Here is a 25,978-nt window from a genome sequence, read left to right as displayed (position 1 = left end):
TGAACTACAACTCCCATCAACCCATGCCATTGGCCATTTACCATGTTATCATAGCTCAAGTACATATTCCAGTCAGACAAAAGCAGCTGAGAAGCAGGTAGAGCAGGACCATTGGAGGATGTAGGAGCAATGGAGGACCATTGGACAAGAGAGTCCAAAGAGCTGGATAAGGAGGCCCGGAGAGCCACTTTTGGGCCCCGGAACTGAGACTCCCCACTCCTGCTGAAGTAGATCCAAGAATTGAGACAGAAATTGGCTTACTTGGGGCAATTTCTATACTTAAAATGATTGGATGTTTTTAAATTTTATAACAAATTTTATATCACTGTAAACAAACTAAATGGTCAATCAGGTTGCATATATGACCACCCAACGGAGAGCAAGTGGGCAACATATTATCCAAAATGCTAACTTTGACCACTGAGATACAAAGCTTTTGATCAAATACAAAACATAAAAGAAGAACAGCGCCAAGCATCCATGCAGTGTGGTATGATACTTTCCAATAACCAACCTTTCCCAGAACAAGTAAGTGCTGGTGTTTTCCCCCCTATTCCTCAAATGGTATTGAGATTAAGTTGACAATGGCTTTTCTTACTGTCTTACAGGTAAAAAAGATAGGAAACATAAGAGGAGAAGTGATATTGTCAAGCTGAGATTGTAGCTAAATTGGGCAGGAGGCTTGTTAATGTTTTATGAAATCAAGCTAGACAGAAGTACATTTGTCTTTCTTATTTAGACCCTTGGATATCTTTAATTTATTTGTCATTCTTTCCGAGACCAGTTTGTACCAGTTAGTTATCATCATGCTTGCAAGGCCTTCCTAATGTCTAGTGATTGTGTGTCTAGCTCCTCGTAAGTTTTCTGCTGTGTAAATCTGAGTTGTTATTCAGGAATATATTCAGTAAGGGTAATTCTGGAGTGACAACCACTGGTTGGTCCATTATATTGCTGAGGGAATATTGATCTCCAAGAAATTTGTACCACAGGACGCTCCCACCAGAAGTGTAGATAGGACAATTGCAAGCTTTCTGAGTGTTAAAATGTTTAAAATTCTAAATTTGTGGGTTTGATCGATAAAAGATGACTGGGCCTATACTTTAGGTATCACTTAAATGAGTTGACTCCCTCAGCTTACAGAACAGCGCTGTCTTCTACCTAATACTTAAAATGACATACATTTGAAAGGCAACTGAGAACCTTTGTAAAAGAGATTTTGTAAGTACAGGAACTAAAGATATGAAGTTCCTAGTAGTGAAGTTGATGATTTACACTAGAAATGTATGAAAACAGATTGCTTTCCCTTTTTAAAAAAATAATAATAAATTGCTACCTTTTCACACAAAAAGAGGGAACTTACGCTGCAATACATTAAGGTCAAGTTTCACTATTCCCTAGTTATTCTTATATGGAAGCAATAAAATAGGATGAAATCTGCCCACAGGAAGTGTTAAAAAGTAAAGGAATTACAGGAAGCGGACCTGATGCTTTGATTCTAACATCCTTTTCCGTTCCTGCAAAATCCTAAGCATCCTTTCCAATGTCCAAGGTGATGTTTGCCTCCTGTCTGACAAGAGCTGGGACATCTCTTTTCAATTTACACCTCTCCTCTTCTGATCTCCAGGAATGACAACTGTTAAGCACCCGTCTCCAGCTAAGGCCAAACACTACACCTCCCCCCCCCCCCACACACACTTTCAATGCCTTTTGCCTGAATATCTGTTTTCCTTTGAGGTGGTTTCAGGTGTTCTTTGTCTCCTCTTGCTCTGCAGACTGGAGTCCCGTGCTGCCTGCACATCAGCTAAAGAGATGTGCTTTAAAACTCTCTGCAACTGGGATGCACACCCCGGTCTCACCCCCATTTTACAACCTTGTGTGTTCAGATAACTCTGCTTTAGTCCCTTGGGGAAATTCAGTAGCGTACCTGTGCAATATCTTTTAATGTTTTGTCACTGCTACATCTCTGCCTCACCCCCCATCTCTGCCTTGTTCTAAGGAAGGGAAAGAAGCCCTTTGTCAAAATGAGGCAGTCTGGGAAATCTGGCCTGTGAGAGCGCTTGCACCACCACTGCTGTTCTGAAGCGACGAGGCATTCTCTCTCAAAATTGTATTAAATCACTGTTTGGAAGTTAAGGTCGACTTCTAGGCAATTTTTAAGCTTGAGTTTCTAGTCACTCTGGGAAAATGGGAGTGGTGACGTCACTCTTCTGGGCCACTTCTTGAAGGCCTTGCTCTGAGGAAGGAGCCCCTTCTGGTGGTGGCAGTGATTTATTCAAGGAAGGAATGTTTCTCAGCGCCCTCAAGGTCTTCAGAATGGTGTGGGCATGCAATAAAAACGAGGGCAATTGTCACCAAGGGAGATGAGAGCCACCCCCCAGTAACCCTCACAAGCTATTGCCTTTGGCCCTAACGTTTCCCCCTACAATTTTTATTTATTTATTTAAATCACCACATGCCACAGATATCCGTTATACATGATGGGCAAAAGTCCAGTGCAGAGTGTAACCAACTTAACCCGCTGGAGTCCAGTGGGAGCTTCACAGACCCCCCCCCCATTTATTTGACAGAATATGTGTACTGCTTGATTGTACATAAAAGCACTAAGCAGTTTACAAAAAGGGTGGATCGGGGAAATGGGCGCCAAATACTTCATGCAGGACTCCTGATGGATAGAAGCTTTGCATTTGAGCCATGGGGAAGCCATTGAGATCTCAAAGATCAGCAGGGATGTAAGGAATCCAGCAATCCTTAAGTTGTGACCCAAGGTGTTAAGGACCTTGTAAATCAATACAAGAACTGTGATTTTGCCAGTCACTATGGACATCCCCTGCAAGTTTTAAAACCACCAGCCTGTAATGACTTCTGCTGTCCTTCCTTCCCACAAACACCATTTCTGATTACGGACCTGTATCAAGTCTTTCCCCCATTGTCTGGGTGTAGCAAAATATTCCGTTTGTATTTGGAATGCTTTGTGGCCTGTCGCTTTGCCACTGTTTACCTTTCCTTTCAGGTGTATGTAATGCAACCGCCATGCAGAGCCTAAAAATAAATAAATGTCTAGACGGAAGCATCAAAACCACAAGGACAGGTATTCCCGGCTTTGTGCCGAGAAGGTGATGAGTCAAGTTTGCTGGGGGTGGGGTGGGCAGTTATGGGCAGATAACAATGAGAGCGAAGTACCTGGTGTTTTGATTTCTAACGTGAGTGATAAAAGAAGCAGTGGGGTTGTAAGGACACCTGCTCAGACTTTAAATGCCTGATATTAACATATTGATATTAAAAATTCCCCGCTACATTTTAGGGACTACAGTCAGATCCAAAAGAGCTCAGATTCTCCATTTGCACCCCCAAAGTGGGGTTATTACATGCTTATCAGAATTGAATATTAGGAGAGCCCTAGTACAAAAAACTTAGGGGACGCGGGTGGCACTGTGGGTTAAACCACAGAGCCTAGGACTTTCTGATCAGAAGGTGTGAGCTCCCGTTGCTCGGTCCCTGCTCCTGCCAACCTAGCAGTTCGAAAGCACGTCAAAGTGCAAGTAGATAAATAGGTACTGCTTTGGCGGGAAGGTAAACAGCGTTTCCATGTGCTGCTCTGGCTCACCAGAAGCGGCTTAGTCATGCTGGCCACATGACCCAGAAGCTGTACGCCGGCTCCCTGGGCCAATAAAGCGAGATGAGCGCCGCAACCCCAGAGTTGGCCATGACTGGACCTAATGGTCAGGGTCCCTTTACCTTTACCTAGTACAAAAAGCTAACAAAACAGTTACACCAGGAGAAGGGGTGGGGGTGGAGAAAGACTTTTGCTGCAGACTGGTGGAGTTTTGTAACAGGCCATTCTGTAGCTTCCGTCTTTCAGAACTTAGGGCTTGTCTAATTGATGCACTTATCTGAACTCACCTTTTACATGAAAAGACTTCTTTACAATGGCATCAATCGTCCTTTTTTCCTTGCTGCCACCTGTAAAAGAAATATACATGCTTTAAATCTATGCTCTTGTCTTCGCTCTCGTCTCTACATCTTTTTTCTTTTCTTTACTAACTGAGAAATCTCAATAAATTCATTTTCAGAAAAAGAAAAATCACACATTGGGAATTGAAATCCTACTGCTATCATTTTTCCACTGACTTTTTTTTTAAGGCTGTTAATGTCAGCGGCAACTTGTCCCAGGGCTTTGTAAATTGCCTAATAGAAAAAGGAAACGAAAACGAAAGTGAAATTGAGCATGCCGAAAACCTTACTCATCCTGCACAATGCACACACATGCACACAGAAGTTGCTGTGTTGAGGGTCTTCATACAGCATTATCATTTCATTGGCCTGCTTTTAGAAATGGTCAAATCAGCCCAGATATCATATGTGCTAAATCAGCTCCCTAGTAAATATCTTGTGTGTACATGTCTGTGGCTTACTTTCCTTCCTCTGTTGACACACATTGAATCATGATGTAGCTACGCATACAGAGAAGAATGCACTGAAGCCATTTCCAGCAGTGCCTTAGCATCATTTCTAAGGTGGTGTCTTCTCTTTTCCTTACACTTTGTAAAATTAACTTTGAGCCACACAGTGACCTCTAGGCAGGCTTTGCATTAACAGCTATTACTTGCTGTCACTTGCTGCACGTCACACACCAAGGAAGTGTTGCATTGCCGGTTGTGAAAGCTGTGTCGAAAGTCTAGCCCGAAATCCAAGTAATACAAAATGAAGTCATCTACGTGAACCCAATGCAAAGGAACATCACACGTTACTTTTCTGCTTAAAGATGGTTAAGATTCGCAACTCTGGGTTATTTGTGGGGCATAGGAATTTGTTCTCCCCCCCAAAAAAAAAATAGTCCGGCCCCCCACAAGGTCTGAGGGACAGTGGACCAGCCCCCTGCTGAAAAAGTTTGCTGACCCCTGCAGTAGTCCATCAGCACTGGAAGTTGAACAGACACAGCCCCTCAGCTCTGCTTCCCTTTTGTACTTTGCATGCTGATTGCAGCATCTGGGCTTGATGAGGCAGGTGACCCTCACCTGTTCCAAGCCTGCTTCAGCTGATGAATTGAAAACCCCCTTCCCAGACCTAAAAAGCCCCACCTGGCCAGCTAGTGAGGTGGGCTGTGGGCCCTTCTGCCTCCTAGAGCAGTGTTTCCCAAACTTGCGTCCCCAGCTGTTTTTTTTGGATTACAAATCCCATCATCCCTAGCTAGCAAGACCAGTGGTAAGGGATGATGGGGATTGTAGTCCAAAAACAGCTGGAGAACCAAGTTTGGGAAACACTGTCCGAGAGCATACCTCTGGCTACTCTCTATGCCTCTCAGGGCCCCCTCTGGTTTCTGTGTACTGACACTCCCCCATCCCCTGGCTACACCCCTTGCCAGGATCCTGCTCCTTCTCCCCGTTGTCCTGCCAGTTCACGATACCTTCTCAGACTGTGGCTTCATATCTGAGCCACCCCACTATCCGAGCCATTGCTCATTGGGGTTCAGCTTTGCATGATTTCCATTTTCGTTTTGCAGTGCTTCCCGTTTCTCTTTCATGAAACCACAGAAGTGCATGTAGCACTTCCCAAAGGTAGCGCTCAGTCTGACAAACAAACATTACAGAGGTCTTGGGGGGATCCTTGCAATTTGTTTCAATTACCAATGCAAAGTAGGCTACATATGGCACAGTAATGCACCATATTGTGAAATACCTGACATAAAAGAAACTTTTTGCTGAAAATGTACGGTGCCCAAGTTTTGGGAAGCGTTCTCTTGGCACACTGCCATCTGAAATAGCTCCATGCATATCAAATTGCTTTCCTATTAGATTGGGGAGTACAGAGGAACTCCTGACTGAAACTGTGAGCGTGTCTTGATAATGGTGTTTTAATAGAGTCAGTACGGACAGTGGAAATGAGGGTTAACTATGCAACAGACTCCGAGAGCAGAATTCCCTAATCACCAAGCTTGTGGATGATGGCACTGAAGCTCTGTGGCTATAGATACCTGTTTCAGGTTCGGAACGCACACGTAGCTGTGCCTACGTCACAATAGGAATGATCGTTCTTTTTGCTGCTGCATTTCACAATTCCACAAAACCTAAAGAGAGGAGAAACTCCATGTAACCACATTGCTTAGCAAACAGACCTCTGCTTCCTGGGTCATCAGAGGTGTCTTGCCTCTGGGAATAAAAATTCCCAGTGTGTGAGTGCAGAGCAGAAGCTGCAAGATCTTGACCTCTCTGTGCCTTAGAAGTACGTATTGTTCCATTTTTGTATTTTTATTATAGATCTTGTGATTTATGTGGAAATAGTTCAGTTTGGTCATGTGTTGTTTAATATTTTATTTATTGTTTATCGACTGCTTTTGTTATGTTGTATGTTTTGTTATGTTTTGTTCTGTTGCGGTTACATATTTTTTTCATTTTGTAAGCAGCCTTGAGCATGGTTTGAACTGTGGAAAGGCAGCATAAAAATAAATTATGTACTGTACTTTTCCGTGTATAAGACTAGGTTATTTCACTTTAAAATAAGGTTAAAAATCTGGGGGCATCTTATACACGGATAGTGCATATGCCCATTTTCTAAATTTGGGGTCCCCAAAAGTGGGGGGGCGTCTTATACATGGGGGCATCTTATACACGGAAAAATGTGGTATATATGTACATACATACCTGCCATACATTGCCATGCCAGTTAACTCAGTTGGCTAGAGCATAGTGCTGATAACACCAAGGTCACGGGTTTGATCCCCATATGGATGCATATTCCTGCATTGTAGGGGGTTGGACCAGATGATCCATACGCTTCAGGTTACAGACTCCGCTAACCCAGAAATAGTACCTCGGGTTAAGAACTTTGCTTCAGGATGAGAACAGAAATTGCGTGGCGGTGGTGCAGCAGCAGCAGGAGGCCCCATTAGCTAAAGTGGTGCTTCAGGTTAAGAACAGTTTCAGGTTAAGAACAGACCTCCGGAAAGAATTAAGTTCTTAACCCGAGGTACGACTGTATGCATGTGTCTGGGCCAGACTGATGATGACATCTGTGGACCAGAGCCCATCTCTGTAACTGCAGTCCACAAAGCTTGTGCTGAAATACATTTGATAGGCACGCCACAACATTCTTTGCTGTCCCAGCCTTGCACAGCCATCCCATCTGGGAACCGTTCTTCATATTGTAATGATGAATTGATAGAAAGCTTTCTCATCATTATCCCAGAGCCGATGTGCTTTCGTTGGAATGGAAATTGTATCGAAATAAACAAAACAAAAGAAGCAATAAAAATGGAGTTTAACACCATGCAGCATCTAGCATAGCGCACTGTAAAGGTAAAAAGGTAAAGGAACCCTGGACAGATAAGTCTAGTCAAAGGTGATTATGGGGTGTGGCGCACATCTCGCTTTCAGGCTGAGGGAGCCGGAGTTTGTCCACAGACAGCTTTCCGGGTCATGTGGCCAGCATGACAAAACCGCTTCTGGCGCAGCGGGACACCGTGATGGAAACCAGAGAGCACGGAAACGCCATTTACCTTCTTGTTGCAGCAGTACCTATTTATCTACTTGCACTGGTGTGCTTTCGAACTGCTAGGTTGGCAGGAACTGGAACAGAGGAGCAGGAGCTCACCCCATCACAGGGATTCGAAACACTGACCTTCCAATCGGCAAGCCCAAGAGGCTCAGTGGTTTAGACCACCGCACCATCCACGCATTAAATTGCTACAAGCAGAAAAATTATTAAGCACACAATCCTAACCCCATCTCTGCAGGGCTGGTTGGATGTGGCACATTTCAGTTTCAGCCGGTTGGTTCCCAGCTCTGCCAAGCTCTGCCAGCTGTCCCAACAGGATACCTTGTGAATAAATATTGCATTGCAAAATAATTATAAACAAAAAGTCAAGAGATGACCCTAACATGTAGGCCCATATAGAAAAGACATTATGTGCCATAGGAAAAATCCCTGTTCGTTTCATTCATGAGATGCTGAAGCTCCGTGGGTTTTGAATCGTATTGTCCATCCCTTTTTCCTCAACCATTCATTAAACGTATCTGGAAGAAAGTCGCTTTTTTGAGACTGCAGTGTTTTCCTGCGAAGGAAGCTGCTCCTGGAGATGCCATCACGGGTTTCCCATTAGTCATAGCAAGGGGAAACAATAGATTTATTTGGCCTGTCAGATTTAAATTTGCATCTTGACAATGCTCTCATTTCTACCAGTTTGTGTCAGTTTGTCTAGGGGGAGGCAGGACTTGCTGTGCTCTAACCATGTGCAATATTGGTTTATGCTCACTGTTCTTGTCTTTCTGCTCATGGTGAAAAGCTCTCAGCTGCTTTTCCTGTTGCAGCCAAAATGGGTGGGACATAAGGCCTTTAAACTAGTGGCAGGGGTCTCCTTTTTCCTGCTGAGGGCTATGTTCCCTTGGAAGTAAGCTGTCAGGGGCCATGTGCTGGTGGTGAGCGAGGCCAGAGGAAAAGTGGGAGGAGAACATCCCTTTCATCTCCTCCTTTCCCTTTCTTCCTTTTCACCCAGCAGGCTGCCAGAAGGCAGATAACTTTGCCAAAGGAAAGGCCTGCAGACGGATAGCTTGCAGGGGCCTGTATCCTCATCTGTTTTCCTTGCTTGATCCATTTTGGCTTTTCCTGCAAAATCTCCCTCCCCAAACTCATTCCAGGTTCTTATCACTAAGATGAAGGACCACATGCTTTTAAGTCTTGAAGCAGCCACAACCACAGGTACCCAGCACTGGCAAGTGGAAGAAGCTGTGACTCCTTCTTCCTGCAGCATCAGAGAATTTAAGCTTCAGGCCCATTCTCTGCCTTGCAAAATTAACTCTGCTAGGCCCTTTTGAGAAGAGAGAGCGAGCGAGCTGTGATGCAGGGTGCAATGCTATGCCACTGTAGGCTTGCCATTTGTCAGGAAAATTCCTGACATGACCTGGGTTTTGGGGTGTAAAAATGCCGGGGAGGGGGGGCAATTTTGCCGAATCGGCAAAATGTCAGGGAAAGCATGTTCTCCTTCATGGAGAGCACGTGTTGCGGTGGGGTCTAGCAAGTCATCCCTCTGTTGCTGGGCGGGTAAGATTAGATGGCCATGTTTGCGATTGGGCTCCTCTATGTTGCTGGGGAGATTTTAATGTTGCTATTCCTGACTGACAGCCTATTAGCTTTATATTCCCTGTGCGCAGCGTTGAGCTTCCTCTTTTCGCTGCGTGCATCGGATCACCCGCCAACCCTCCCCATATTTAGGGTTGTTCGCATTGACCTTGCTAGGCCTGTCATGGGGTCGTCTGCTTTTGGGGCAGGGGCCTGGTAGGAATTTTGTCCATTTGGCTGATTGGCTGATGCCATTTGGTTTTTTGCCTACTGCATAGCAAATTGTCACAACTTGTAAGATTGCAGTTAGGCGTTGGTTAATTTTTGGTTTGGTGGAGGACTTCCGGTCGGTGCCAGCGCTTAATGGCGGTCCTACCTCCGAGCTCCGGAGAAGGACTGCTCCGCAAGTTCGGGTCTTACCCGCTACGGCGAGTGGGGGACCCCTAAAATCTCAGGCGCGGAAGCCTGAGAGCAAGGAGACTCGGTGGGCACCTTTGCGCCCCCCGGTACTGTGAAAGAGCCTTTTTAAAGGCTCCGGAGCGGCATCGGGAGTGAGCGCGGTGCTGAGAGTCGCTACCCAGCCTGCGGAGTGAAGCCGCGTCGCCATTAGCGGAGAGCGCCGATTCCTTCCTGAAAAGAAAATCTGGACTGGATTCCCGTGAGTAAGAAGGGGAAAAAAATCAGGAACCTTTAAAAATAGAAAATTTGGCTGAAAACGGGAGGCAAAAAATAAGGAAGTCTGCCCCCCCCGGACTGCAGGAATTTAAAGCAACGAAAGACCTCGCTGCAGTTATTAGAAACTTAGTTGCGAACTGCCAAACCTGAGCTGTCAAAAGTATCTCTCCCCTCCAGATTGGCAGGAGAAGGGGGAAAAAAAGACAGTCTTGTGAAGATACTTTTAATTTAAAGGGAAACAAAGTTTTTCACTGCTCTGATCCCCGGGACGACCTGCCAGGACTTAACACCGGGAAAACTGTTCTTTAAAATAACTTTGAAGTGGAGATAGACTATACCTTAAATGGTGAAAAAATTTTAAGACATTTAAGATTTGAATGGGACTTTGTTACTGACATTGGACTAACCAAATTTAAATTGGGGAAAAAGTTTTACAACTTTAATGGCGGACTTGAGATTTTCTACATCCGGCTTTCTGTCTCTTTGTTGTTTTTAACTTGGAAATTTTTAACTGCTCCCTCTTGAGGGCTAAGAGGGAAAAATTGCAAAGTAACTGACTAATAGTGGGATTTTCCATTGCAAGTTTTTCCTGTGAGAACGGCCTTGGGATATGAGTGGCACGGCAGAGGAGATAAGAACCAGATCTAAAGCTAAACTAACACAAAAGAAAAGAGGTTCAATCTCTGGCAACACAGTGCCTGCACCGGACAGTGTGACAGCAGCATCAATGGAATCTATGACACAGGCACTGCTTAAAATAAATCAATCCCTTGAGGCCTTAACAAAGCAATCTACAGAAAATTCAAAGAAATTGACAGAACTTACAGCAAGATTGGATCTGAATACTACATCAGTGGCAACAAATACAGAATCTATAAATAGACTGATTCAGGAATCTTCAGAAACAAGGAAAATTGCAGAGAGTGCAAAATCTGTTGCAGGCGAGACACAGGAAAGACTTGTGCCGATTGAGAAAAAGGTGAATGAGCATGAAGCGGCCCTCTCCTTACTGGAATTACAACGGAAAGAGCGAAATCTGAAATTTAGACAGGTTCCAGAAAAAGAAGAGGACAATCTGGCGGAATTTCTCACAGAGGCAATTCTGGAAAATTGGCAAGGAGATCTGGAGGAAGATGAAGTGGGGATAACAACTGCTTTCAGACTTGGTAGAAAGCAAAGCAAGAAGTCAAGGGATTGTCTGATCACCTTTAGAACCAAAGAGGAAAGAGACAAGATACTGAACCTTCACTATCAAAAAGCTTTGGTGATTGGAAACATTCAAGTCCAAATCTTTAAGGACATCCCTAAATACATCTTGGAAGTGAGGACTTTTTATAGAGACCTTGCCAATTTGCTGAGGAAGAACTTCATACCCTTCAGGTGGGAATTCCCACAGGGGTTGTCCTTTAACTACAAAGGGAAGAAAGTAAGAATAAGAACAGTACAGGAGAAAGAGTACTTTTTGGAGAGAAACCTAGAGGACCTACAGAAAGGTACGGTGGACCCGGCAAGAGAAGGACAAGGACTAACATCAGAAGGAGGAGGGCTAACGGACATTGCAAATCTATCATTTGGACTACCACAACCGCCAACTGAAGAGGAAGAAAAACTTGGAGCAGTCGGAGGATCAAACATCTAACAAACAAAATGTCTCTGCAACTTCTAAGCTGGAATTGCAACGGTTTGAACCATCCCAGAAAAAAACGACAGGTTTTCCACATTTTGAAAAGGGAACAACTGGATCTGATATGTCTACAGGAAACTCATATAACTAGAGCACACAGGAAATTGTTGGTGAACAAAAGATTGGGACAAGAATTTATATCTTCCGATAAAGTAAAAAAGAGAGGAGTAGTGATTTATGCAAAGGAAAAATTGGACCCAAAATTAAAATTTAAGGATGAAGAAGGAAGATACCTGGCAATTGAAGTACAGATCCAGGGGGAAAAATATTTGATAATTGGAGTATATGCACCAAATGATGGGAAGGCAGAATTTTTTAAGAAGTTGCATGAGACTTTACTAGATTATCTCGACTGCAAAATAATAATGATGGGGGACATGAATGGAGTGGTTTCTACAAATATGGACAAGGCACAAAGACAGACAATATCTAAAGAAGGAAGATTACCAAAGACTTTCTTCGAGATGATGGAAAATATGGACTTGATTGACATCTGGAGAACAAAGAATCCTCTCGAGAGAGAGGGAACTTTTTTCTCGGAATCTAAAATGACATGGACGAGAATCGACCAAATCTGGGTATCTAGTGTGATGGCTACAAAGATTAAAAAAGTAGAAATCTGCCCAAAAACCTGCTCCGACCATAATGCTGTAAAGATGGAAATGAAAATGACAACAACTGGATCCTTTAGATGGAGAATGAATGACTCCCTATTTAGAGATGAACAATTCTGTAAAAAGGCCCTAAAGACATTGAAAGATTACTTCGAGATAAATTTGAGAACAGATGTGGAAAAAAGAACAATTTGGGACGCAAGTAAAGCCGTGATGAGAGGCTTCCTGATACAACAGAATTCAATCAAGAGGAAAAAGCAGAATGAAAGGAAAGAAAGAATTTTAGAAAAAATGAAGGAAGGAGAAAAGAAACTGAGGTCAAAACCAAAGTCTCAAGAAATTTTGAGAGAGATAAAATATTATCAGACGCAATATATGGAACTGACAAATCAAGAGATAGAATGGAAAATTAAACAAATGAGACAAAGGACTTTTGAGTCTGCAGACAAGTGTGGGAAGCTCCTTGCATGGCAATTGAAAAAGAGGCAAAAATTGAATACAGTTACTTGTTTGGAGATAGAGGGAAAGAATGTTCATAAGCCAAATGAGATAAGTAACTGTTTTCAAAGTTTTTTTAGGAAATTATACACACAAGGGCCAGTAAACGAACAAGAAATAGAAGAATTTCTTAAAAATTATGGATTACCGAAAATTCCAGAACAGGGCAAGTTGATTTTGAATGAGAAAATAACAGAACAGGAAATAGAGGAGGCCATTCAAAAGGCACAACTGGGAAAGTCTCCAGGACCAGATGGACTGACGGCTAGATATTATAAAGCTTTGAGAGAAGGTTTAGTGCAACCACTGAAAGAAGTTTGCAATGAAATATTGGAGGGGAAAAAGGCACCTGAAACGTGGAAAGAGGCCTTTATCTCACTTATACCAAAGACCGAGACTGAAAAGAACCAGGTTAAGAACTACCGCCCGATATCATTATTAAATGTGGATTACAAAATTTTTGCAGACATTTTAGCAAAAAGACTGAAGAAAGTATTGACAGGTGAGATTCATAATGATCAATCTGGCTTTCTCCCGGGAAGACACATGTCTGATAATGTGAGGAACATAATAGACATTGTGGAACTGTTGGAAATGAACATTAACAGAAAAGCGGTTTTGATTTTTGTGGACGCGGAGAAAGCCTTTGACAATATTTGTTGGAGTTTTATGAAAAAGAATCTCCAAGGGATGGGGGTAGGCCAAGGTTTTGAAAATGGTATAGGTGCAATTTATTCTGAGCAGAAGGCAAAGCTAATTGTGAATAATGTGGTAACGGAAGAGATAGCTATAGGGAAAGGAACACGACAGGGATGCCCTATTTCCCCCCTACTTTTTATACTGGTTCTGGAGGTTTTGCTAAATATGATTAGAAAGGACCAGTTGGTTAAAGGAATTCAGGTCGGAGTGAGAGAGTATAAATTAAGGGCATTTGCAGATGACCTAGTTTTGACTTTGCAACAGCCAATCACTAGCACAAAAAGAGTTTTAGAACTGATCGAGATATTTGGTCAAGTTGCAGGATTTAAGTTGAACAAACAAAAAACTAAAGTCTTGGAAAAAAACCTAACAAATGAAGAAAAAGAGACATTCCAGAATGAAACAGGTTTGGAGATAGCAAAAAAAGTGAAGTACCTGGGGGTGAATTTGACATCGAAAAATGTGAATCTTTTTAAAGACAATTATGATAAATGCTGGACAGAAGTTAAGAAAGATTTAGACATATGGTCAAGGCTGAAACTTTCCTTGTTAGGCAGAATTGCTGTTATCAAAATGAATGTATTGCCTAGAATGTTATTTCTGTTTCAGACATTACAAATAATAGACAAGATGGACTGTTTCAAGAGGTGGCAGAAAGACATATCGAAATTTGTTTGGCAGGGCAAAAAGCCAAGAATAAAATTTAAGACATTAACAGATGCGAAAGATAGAGGGGGTTTTGCCCTGCCGGACCTAAGACTTTACTATGAATCAGCAGCGTTTTGCTGGTTGAAAGATTGGCTGCTCCTCGAGAATACAGACATTTTGGATCTTGAAGGATTTGACAACAGATTTGGTTGGCATGCATATATATGGTATGACAAGGTAAAATTGCATAAAGGTTTTAAGAACCATATGGTGAGGAAAGCTCTGTATAATGTTTGGATTAAGTATAAAGACCTGTTTGAAAGTAGAACCCCCAGGTGGTTGTCACCAATGGAAGCAAAAGAGGTGAAAAAATTGAATATGGGTTCTAATTGGCCTAAATATTGTGAAATTATAGAACAAGATGGTGAAAATGTAAAATTGCAGAGTTTTGAGAAACTGAAGTTTAAGGTGAGAGATTGGTTACATTATCGACAGATAAATGAAGTATTCAAACAGGACAGAAAGAAAGGCTTCCAAGTGGAGAAGTCAAAATTAGAAACAGAACTGTTAGAACCCAATACTAAAAATTTGTCAAGAATGTACAACTTGCTGTTGAAATGGAATACTCAGGATGAAATGGTGAAATCTAATATGATTAAATGGGCACAGGATGTTGGGCATGACATTGAACTTGCTGACTGGGAGCAGTTATGGACCACTGGTGTTAAATTTACGGCATGCAATGCCTTAAAAGAAAACATTATGAAAATGATCTACAGGTGGTACATGACTCCTGCTAAGTTAGCAAAGATCTATCATTTGCCCAACAACAAGTGTTGGAAGTGTAATGAAACGGAGGGAACCTTCTATCACCTTTGGTGGACCTGCCCGAAGATTAAGGCTTTCTGGGAAATGATCTATAATGAAATAAAAAAAGTTCTGAAGAGAACGTTTGTTAAAAAACCAGAGGCCTTTCTCTTGGGTATGGTGGGCCAAGTGGTACCAAAGAAGGATAGGACATTTTTTATGTATGCCACTACAGCAGCAAGAATTCTTCTAGCAAAGCATTGGAAGACGCAAGATTTACCCACGTTGGAAGAATGGCAGACGAAGGTGATCGACTATATGGGACTGGCAGAGATGACTGGCAGAATTCGAGACTGGGGGAAAGAGGCGGTGGATGAAGATTGGAACAAATTTAAAGTTTATCTTAAAAACTGTTGTAATTTGGAAAATTAGGGGCTCAGAGTTATAAGAGATAAAGAACTACAGTTGTATTAATAACTAACTGAAGTTAAATACATGAAATATACTCAAGTTATGATTAGAGGGTTGCTGAAAAATCTTGAAACAAGAATGCAGAAAAGGGGTGGTATGGGGAAGTCGTGTTTTTGTTTGTTTATGTTTATGTTTTTGTTTTGTTTTTTCTTTATTTATGGAAAACTAATAAAAATTTATTATAAAAAAAAAAAAAAATTTTTGGTTTGGTGGAGGGAATGTGGTTGCCTGCCCCTCCAATGCTGCTGCTGCAAGGGGTTTCCGTTAAAGGAATCCAGGGGCTCGCCGTGCTCTTGTCTGAACCCCTGTGAAGGGGCTAGGGCCACGCAAGAGCCCCTGGGATCATTTGGGGAGAGGTGAGGGCCTGGCACCCAGCTCCATTTCCCCCCCAAATTGTTTTCCCTTTCTGACTTCACGGGCGTGCAAATGTCAGTCTGTCCCCGTGCGGGGTCAGATAGTCGCAACCAATGCCTAAGCAACCACTCACATTTTTTTGTATTTTAATAAAATTGTGGCCAAATTTATGCCAAAAACCTTAAACTAAAATTCTGTGTGAATTGTGTTTTATTTGAGGGTGGCTTGGGGACCACGACACGCAAAACCTGAATGTATGGCAATGCGACGGAAAAAGCAGAGGAAACAGCTCCAAAAGCTTAAAATCACTATTTTTGGATTAGGTTTTCCCCAAAAAAGCTTGTGGGGGGGAGCTCAAAACCTAGCGGGTGTCAGGACTAAACATATCAATAGTATGACTCAAGCAGTTTCATCTATCTATATTTAAACTCTGGGTGTTGCTGGACTGGGTTTGTTCTCATAAAAAGGTCAACAATTCCCTAAAAAAAGCTCACCAATTTTGCGTTCTTCCTTTAAAAATGTTACCTTTTGAAATAGGGCAACCCTATGCCACTGTCCAAATTCTGTGATGCAGAATATACACAAAAATGTTTTTTTTATTGTATTCAGATTTGTTGATTTATAAAAAATATTTATATATGGCAATTTCATTAAAGTATTCTTTTAAATGTGATTCAAAAAAGCTGAAAACAGATCACCAGCTTTCTGTTATGGAAAATGTTTCCTTAACTGTCTCCATAATAAACCTGGTGGCAGAGAATAGTGGTAGAACTTCATCAACTATGAACCCTGAAATTTGGTTTCTTTTGGTGGGTTTTGTAGGGGCCCCCAAACTGGATAAATGATACACACCCAGAAATCCAACATTGTCCGATTCACTCCAAACCTGTGCCAATGTTTTGTTCTTCATACTGTAGAGAATGTTGGATTTCTGATTGTTAACTAGGAACTCCAGTCTGATGTATCAATTACTCAGTTCGGGGGCCCCTACAAAACACAGGGTTCACCCTACAAAACGACTATAAAACCGTGAGAAAGGTTTTGATGTGACCCCGAAATTTGGGGTTCGTGGTCCATGAAGCTTCTGTCTGCGCTCTCTTATAAAGTTCCTGTCCCTATCTGACTGTTAATTGTCAGCCTTTAACTTAAATCCTCCCTCTTCTCCCCTGACTGTCTGATCTACTCCCCGTCTCCCACTGGTCCTTGGGTCCCAAAGAGGCAGACCCAAGGCCTGTCCATCACAACTTACATCCAAGTAAACATGCACAGGATTGTGCTGTAAAGGAATGCAAAGACCAATCTCACTGATGGATTCAGATGCACTGCTACCCACTGTCAGACCCTCCAAGCGTCCCTGTTTTCCAGGGGCAGTCCCAGATTTACAGAAGCTGTCTCAGTTTCTGATTTGATCTCAGAACGTCCCGCTTTTCTTTAGGGCATCCCTATTTTCACCAGAGAAATGTTGGTGGGGACAGTTCTGTTTTCATTGGAGAAATGTTAGAGGGTATGCATTGTGTTACCCAGGTATATAAGGGGTGTGGGTTGCGCTGTGGTCTAAACTACTGAGCCTCTTAGGCTTGATGATCAGAAGGTTGGCGGTTTGAATACCTGCGACGGGGTGAGCTCCTGTTGCTCTGTCCTAGCTCCTGCCAACCTAGCAGTTCGAAAGCAGGCCAGGGCAAGTAGATAAATAGGTACCACTGTGGAGGGAAGGTAAACAACAACAACAACAACAACAACAACAACAACAATTTATTTATACCCCGCCCATCTGGTTGGGCTTCCCCAGCCACTCTGGCCGGCTTCCAACCAAATATTAAAATACAGTAAAACATCAAACATTAAAAGCTTTCCTAAAAAGGGCTGCCTTCAGATGTCTTCTAAAAGTCTGGTAGTTGTTGTTCTTTTTGACATCTGGTGGGAGGGCATTCCACAGGGAGGGCGCCACTACAGAGAAGGCCCTCTGCCTGGTTCCCTGTAACTTGGCTTCTCGCAGTGAGGGAACTGCCAGAAGGCCCTCGGTGCTGGACCTCAGTGTCCGGGTAGAATGATGGGGGTGGAGACGCTCCTTCAGATATGCTGGTTATAAATATATAAATGGCGTTTCCGTGCACTCTGGTTTCCGTCATGGTGTCCTGTTGCACTAGAAGTGGTTCAGTCATGTTGGCCACATGACCCAGAAAGCTGTCTGTGAACAAACTCCGGCGCTGCAACCCCATAGTCGCCTTTAACTGGACTTAACCGTCCAGGGGTCCTTTACCTTTTCACCTTACCAGGTATGTGTTTGCAGGGTTGCAGCCTTAACATTTTCAAGTTCATTTGATTCTCTGTCACTGATAGCAAGAGAACCCTGAAAAGCACAGCTTGATTTTTATTTTTGTCTGTCGCAGTACTGACTTAAAACCTATACACACCTATTTGAGAGTACGTTCCATCGAAATGAGTGTGGTTTACTTCCAAGTAGATTCAGGCAGGATCAGGCTTGCAAGTAGATTGCGGAGCCCTTCCTCCGTCTCCCAATAAATAATGCATTGGCTTACATCTGAAGTGGACAGTCGGTGTCAGGTGCTGAGTGCTTTTTAATGCATGCAATCTATATTTTATTTGAGAAAGAAAATCATAATCAGTACACATGAACAGGAATAGATTTATTGTAAGAAAATAGGGATATTTATTTGGAGTGCTTTTTCATTTTACAGGGATTCGGGGACAGGATATGCACCATACCCAAATTAAAAATATTGAATTTCGATTCATCATTGAGCTTTAAAAAACACAAAAAAACCTTTAAAAATGTCATGCTAAGCTTTTCTGCACAGCAGCTCTTGTAAAATAGGTTACATTAGCAAAAGAGTTTCCTCTCTCTCTCTAGTTTACTTGAAAGAATTGATGGTATGGTTGTCTAAGCATCTGGGCTCAAGGAGCTCAGTACTTGAGCATGATGCCATGTGTGCTCCATTCGTCCCAGCCGAGCTACTGTGCCAGGGCAGAGTGGGGAGGAAGCCCACCATGGTACCTTTTGAGCATGAAAATCCAACCCCCTATTTGGATTTTCAAAGCATAGGGAATTTCTGGATTTGGGGAGAAGAAAGTGTGGGACACAGTCCACTTTAAGCCACATCAAACCGAGGTGTAGATGGCTGTTTATCAGTGGCTTGGTCAATAGAGCATGAGATTCTTAAGTGGTCCCTTCCAACTCTACAATTTGATGATTCCATGACTCCTCTCTGTCAACTCTATCACTTTAACCCTTCCATTTACAAACGGCATTGATATCATAATTGTTGTTGTTAGTCGTTTCTCTTCGTGACCCCATGGACCAGAGCACGCCAGGCACTCCTGTCTTCCACTGCCTCCCACAGTTTGGTCAAACCATGCTGGTAGCTTCGAGAACACTGTCCAACCATCTCGTCTTCTGTCGTCCCCTTCTCCTTGTGCCCTCCATCTTTCCCAACATCAGGGTCTTTTCTAGGGAGTCTTCTCTTCTCATGAGGTGGCCAAAGTATTGGAATCTCAGCTTCAGGATTTGTCCTTCCAGTGAGCACTCAGGGCTGATTTCCTTCAGAATGGATAGGTTTGATCTTCTTGCAGTCCATGGGACTCTCAAGAGTCTCCTCCAGCACCATAATTCAAAAGCATCAATTCTTCGGCGATCAGCCTTCTTTATGGTCCAGCTTTCACTTCCATAAATCACTACTGGGAAAACCATGGATTTAACTATACGGACCTTTGTTGGTAAGGTGATGTCTCTGCTATCACAATTACTTGATGTCAAAACAAGCATAAAAAACAATGGCATAAACACCTGCCATGTATGATATAGTTGCGATTTCTGCATTCCTGGGGGGGGTCAGATTAGATGAGCTTTGGGATACCTTCCGATGCTTCAGTTCTCTGATTAAAAATATAGGTAAAGGTACCCCTGACCGTTAGGTCCAGTCACGGACGACTCTTGGGTTGCATGCTATAGGCCAAGGGAGCCGGTGTTTATCTGCAGACAACTTCCGGGTCATGTGGCCAGCATGACTAAGCTGCTTCTGGTGAACCAGAGCAGCGCACGGAAATGCCGTTTACCTTCCTGCCGGAGAGGTACCTGTTTATCTACTTGCACTTGGACGTGCTTTCAAAATGCTAGGTTGGCAGGAGCTGGGACCGCTCAACAGGAGCTCACCCCGTCGCAGGGATTTGAACTGCCAACCTTTGGATCGGCAAGTCCTAGGCTCTGTGGTTTAGACCACAGCGCCACCCGCGCCCACAGATTAAAAATATAAACATCCACAATTAAAATATTTCCACCCACATATTTCCACCCACCCTTTATATTGTGGGAATCCTGATTAGGCGTTCAGCAGGGGGGGGGAGTACTAATTTAAACCTCCCCCCAACACCATGTTCCCAAGGAAAACGCCTGCCATTTTTTGAGGTTGGGGAAAAGCAGACAGAACGTTGGGTTGTCTCCAGGGCTGTGCAAGCAGCATTCCACTTGTGCAACGGATCTTCCCCTTCCTCTCCCCACCGCAGCCCCCAACATGTGTTCCAGAGGACTCCCCCTTTGGAGCAGATTCGGAGGGTTAATAGGAAGCTGCAGAGGAGCGGACAGTTCCATTGCACATGCAGAACGCCAGCCTTGGATACAACCCATTATTGGGATCCCAGACATATTGGCACAGAGTTACTGTCCCACTTTCCCCTTACAGGAGAGCAGCGATGATTAGGTGCACCTGCTGAACTCAACCATTGCTGCAGCACCAGGGGCTGCCAAACCATTTGCCAGCCCCCCTTTGGTTAATTTGCTGTGCCTTCTCATCAGCATCACAGCTTTTGAGTTATATATAATAAGTGTTACATGTGCATCTAGCTGTAGATATTTTATTTTGCATCCGACGTAAGTGGGGCTCTCACCTAGGTGGCTCTTATGATTGGCCTTGCTTGGGGACATCCCAATAGCCTATCACCAACCCTGCCACTCAAATCTTTTCACAGGGACATTTCTTCCCCACTCCTCTCTCTCTCTCCATAATTAAATGCCACGACTTGTGTCATTCGGCACAGCGCTGTGATCCTCTCATTGAGGGAACAATTTTATCTCTGAACGCTTTTTTTTTATTTTATTCCTTGTGCCTAAATCAGATGATTGCTTTCACACATGGTTGGGCAGACAATTTGTATGCTGATCACCATAGAAACCTGCAGATATAATATGGAAGCGTTATGGCCATGAGCTGGCAGCGGGAAGTGAAACGACAGGATGGAGGAACTGCTAGAAAAACAGCTTATTTCTCTTTGTTCTTTATCAGGATTAACCCTGTTCCTCCCCAATGACTCCTTGACTAGATAAAGATCAGGCCCTCTGTCAAATCTGTATTTATTCCTCCCTACCCCCTTGTTAAAATACATCAGTATTCTAATCCCACTTAAAAAAAACCACAGGCCAGTTTACTAAAAGCATGCTTGTCCATCATGCCTTTCTAAACGGAACTGTAATGGTAATACTTTGCTGAAGAAAACAAGAAACAAGAAACCCTTTCTTGTTTTTGTTATGTGCATGCTTCTGTGAGCATCGATTCAAAACTTAGAAATGTCTCAGTCATGTTTTTTGATTGGCACCTTTCATTTCTTGTCTCAAGTGCAGATTGGTTTACTTCTGTGCGATGCAGTTGGAGATTTGCAGTGTGTCTGTATCTAGTGCTATACCTCTTCAGTTTCACCAGTGTTTAGAAAAGGTGTACCTAAAAGGAGTATCTTTCCCAACATCAGGGTCTTTTCCAGGGAGTCTTCTCTTCTCATGAGGTGGCCAAAGTATTGGAGCCTCAGCTTCAGGATCTGTCCTTCCAGTGAGCACTCACGGCTGATTTCCTTAATAATGGATAGGTTTGATCTTCTTGCAGTCCATGGGACTCTCAAGAGTCTCCTCCAGCACCATAATTCAAAAGGACCAATTCTTTGGTGATCAGCCTTCTTTATGGTCCAGCTCTCACTTCCATACATCACTACTGGGAAAACCATAGCTTTAACTATTCGGACCTTTGTTGGCAAGGTGATGTCTCTACTTCTTAAGATGCTGTCTAGGTTTGTCATTGCTTTTCTCCCAAGAAGCAGACGTCTTTTAATTTCGTGACTGCTGTCACCATCTGCAGTGATCATGGAGCCCAAGAAAGTAAATCACTTTTTCTTTACCAATCTAGCTGATTCCCTGATCATGCAAAGTGTTTTTGTCTGGCCAGAAGGTTTCCCTGAACTCTGATAATGCCTTGTGGTGGTCTGCATGGAGGATGCAGAGGGGTGTGGGAGTACATGTAGAAACTAACTTACTGTACAAAAGTAAATTTTACATTTGTTGCTCCACCTACTTTTGCCTCTGGAGCCACCTACTGCTGGCATGTGGCCCTCAGAAGGTTCCCCAGAAGGGAGTGTGGCCCCCTGAGCTAAAAAGCCCCCATTTTAAACCAGGCCTCTGAATGCCATGCATTCCAGCTCTCTCTCTTTCTCTCTCTCTCTCTCCCTCTCTCTCTCCCTCCCTCCCTCCCTCCCTCTCTCTCTCTCTCTCTCCATTGTATTACAAATTCTATAAGCCTGAAAAGGCAGGATGAGGTGCATTATTATCTTTGAATCTCAAATTCCACAGCAGCAGCAGCAGCAGCAGCAGCAGCTGCAAATGAAATATGTGCAGGTTTTCCATGCTTGCTATTGCAGCTCTTAATCAGCAAATATATATAGTTTCAATAACATCCAGCGGTTTGCCCAGATCATTTTGTCATCAGCAAGGAAATTCATTCTAAAGTATCGCAGGGCTCCCTGGGAAGAGGGATGGACTGTTAAGCCACTCTGGAATTGTAGCTCTGTGCGGAGAATAAGGGTCTTCTAACAACTCTCAGTACCCTTAACAAACCACAGCTCCTAGAATACTTTGGGGAAAGCCATGCTTGTTTAAAATAGCATGATAGAGCTTGTTTAAAATAGCATGATAGAGCTATCATAGAGCTATGATAGAGATACATGCACAGTGCAGATTGGGTCTATGTGCACGGCGTAGTGAGCTCCTGTTGCTCTGTCCCAGCTTCTGCCAACCTAGCAGTTCCAAAGCATACCAGTGCAAGTAGATAAATAGGAGCCGCTGTGGCGGGAAGGTAAACGGCGTTTCTGTGCGCTCTGGTTTCCGTCACGGTGTCCCGTTGCACCAAAAGTGGTTTAGTCCTGCTGGCCACACGACCCGGAAAGCTGTCTGTGGACAAATGTCAGCTTCCTCGGCCTGAAAGCAAGATGAGTGCCACACCCCATAGTTGCCTTTGACTGGATTTAACCGTCCAGTGGTCCTTTACCTTTACCTTTTACCTTAATAAGATAATTCAGATAATACCTATCTGAAACCGCCAAACTCCATGAACTCCAGTTTGAGTACATTTCCCCTTTAAAACAGTCTTTTAACTTGGATCGATGGCTCTGTGTGTTTTGTACAGTTTGTTATGCCTGTGGGGCAGAACTTATGAAGGGCAGGATTCCTTAGCTCCAGGATTTACATGTGCACCTCCCTGCCTCTCTCTTCTCACGCCCTTCCCCAAATCTGCACCTGACTCCTGGGGAAAACTCCAGAACAGCTTCAGGAGGTGTGCAGGAGGGAAGCTGCATTGCACAAGTTTTAATCCTTGTATTGATGAAGCGAGTTATGCAGCACAACATTGGATGCAACCCTTGAAGTATAAATAATGAACAAAACTTCGGTTCTTTGGCTGCAGTCAAGAAGAGTTTGGATTTGATATCCTGCTTTATCACTACCCGAAGGAGTCTCAAAGCGGCTAACAATCTCCTTTCCCTTCCTCCCCCACAACAAACACTCTGTGAGGTGAGTGAAGCTGAGAAACATCAGAGAAGCGTGACTAGCCCAAGGTCACCCAGCAGCTGCAGGTGGAGGAGCGGAGACGCAAACCCGATTCACCAGATTACAAGTCTACCACTCTTAACCACTACACCACACTGGCAATCATTGCAGCAGCCCCAAATAGGAAAGTGTGGCTATTGTTGCCTCTGTGACCCAAATCTGTTGGAACAAGTCTTTCTGCCTCAGCTCACTGTGCTGTCACTAACATATCGCCATATGAAGATGAAACTTCTGCTACTCTGCATGTTTGATTATCTCTCTGAAACTTTAGGACAGGTACGGCTAAACTATTTTAGCCCAAGGCTTGTGTTCACCCAAGCCAACCCTTTGGAGTTTCACGCCAACATCCACTCACATGTGCATGGGATTCGCACAGGCTGACACACAGAGAAAGAAACCAAGAGAGACTCCTTCCTCAGCCAATCCGTGCAGGTGTGCTGAAGACACCCAACAACCTCCTATCCGCTCATCAGATGATTAATCTGATAACCAGAGAGGTGGCAATTTGCATCCCCACCAGAGTGCTGGGTCTTGTGTCTACTTTATTTTTATTTTTGCTACCACTGCTAAGATCAGTGAGGTCATGGAGAGCCATGAAATGTGCTGGTGGACAGTAGATCCAGCCCTCACACCGAGGTTATTCACTGGTGCTTTAGGTTTAGGACAACCAACACTTAAATTCCTATTGTGTTTTGGAAGGAACTGGCTTAAAGAATAGCATTTTACCTGCATTTGGAATTTAGGTTATCTGACTCAGTGGAAATTGTGTTTTTTTCTTCCAGTAAATTGGTTAAAAAAAAAGGGAAACTACTGTTTAGCAATCTGAAAGCTACCTTCGCTGCAATTAAAATGCCCAGAAAAGCCAAGCAATGAATCAGCATATATTTATAACTTAGAGACAAGGAACCATAGATTTAGCTGGTAATTTCTCTCATTACAAGCCCTGAACAGTACAATAAGGGTCTAATGTCAGGTTGGCTGAAGCCGTGAATAGGAACATTTCTGTTTGGGGCTAATGATGACAATTTTTGTTGTTGCAGGGCCCCACTCTTTTCATACTATAATACCCCTTTTCTTCTACCTTCTTGCCTACAAATTGAGATGGCACTGCAAACATACTACTACTCCAATGCTTAAAGAGATGCATTGGTTACTGGTCCATTTCTTAGGTACAACTCAAGGTGTAGTGTTTGGAAGTACCTGAATGATTCGGGCCTGTTAGGACTAGAAAAGACTTTAGTCCAAAACTCTGGACAGCCATCACAAGTGGGCTTAGATAAGGCTGAGCTAGGTAGACCGGTTGACTCGGTTTAAGGCGGCTTCTATTCATATTTTTACTGTTGCATTGGAGAAATTGCATTCTGGTTCCAGTTCTGCAAAACCTGTAAGGTTGTTTTGTTGTTGTTTTTTTTTAAAAACCAAAACCTCTCTCTGATTTCTCTGCACATTATGATTTCTCTGCACAATGTGATTTCTCTTCATATTATGCCTGCCACACGACTGCTGCAGCCATGTGACACTCTGTCAATCAGTGTCAGGAAAAGCTGCTTCCTAAACAGAGGAAATAGCACAGTGGGAACCAGCAACTTGGTTGCAAAGACTGGAGTAATCTCCTGACTTAAAAGAAGAATGTTATTTATTATAAGATAATTAAAGAAATCTATGCACCGGGTATATGGGGGGGTATGCTGTATTTAAATAAAAACAGGAGAGAGAGAAAACAGTTCTCTAACACAGGGGGTGGCAGCTGCAGAACCTTAGTGGAAGGGGAGAATGTGTAGCAAAGAATATAGAGAACATGTTTCTCATGCAAAGGGCCCAGAGCTCAATGGCTGGGTATTGGGGCTTGCATTCAAAAACTTCCAGGTTCAATCCCTGGAATCACCAGGCAGGGTTGGGAAAGGCTCTGAAATCCCATAGAGCTGCTGTTGACCAGGGGTAGCAAACTCCAAGGCCCTCCAAATGTTGTTGGACAACAGCTCTCATCAACCTCAGCCAATATAGTCAATGGTCAGGGATGATAAGAGCTTTAGTTCAGCAATGTCTGGAGTGCCATAGGTTACGCACCCCTGGGGCAGAGAATACTGCAAGCAGAATCAGTGCCGGATTTATGTATAAGCTAAACAAGCTATAGCTTAGGGCCCCACTCCCTTGACCCTCTCAAAAAAAAATATTAAAGGAAAACAAACACTGGGTGTACATTTCCAAAATATAAGATAAAAAACAAATACAATAAAACCTACAAACAACAACAGTGTTTTGTGTTGTGTAGGCTCCTATGATGTAAGTCATGGGCCCCGCCTGCTAGCCTGCTCCCTCAAATATCACTGGTTTGCTCATTTCTATATATAGGGTGCCTACATTCTGCATGGACTGGCTGCATGGTAACATGTAGCATGCAGCTGCAGACTGCAGTGGAGCACAGTTGAATGTAGTTCAAGCTGTTGCACCTGTTATCTAATATTAAAGAGTGCTTGTAGTCCATAAATTACCATATCACATATATTCAACACAAAAAACAGCGACAATTTGTTGTTGACAAAGGACAGCTGGACATATAAAGGGCCCCTTTACTGTCAGAAGAAGAAGAAGAAGAAGAAG

This window comes from Podarcis muralis, chromosome 6 (genome assembly GCF_964188315.1).
Source record: "Podarcis muralis chromosome 6, rPodMur119.hap1.1, whole genome shotgun sequence".
NCBI lineage: Eukaryota > Metazoa > Chordata > Lepidosauria > Squamata > Lacertidae > Podarcis > Podarcis muralis.
This window is presented reverse-complemented; position numbering follows the sequence as displayed.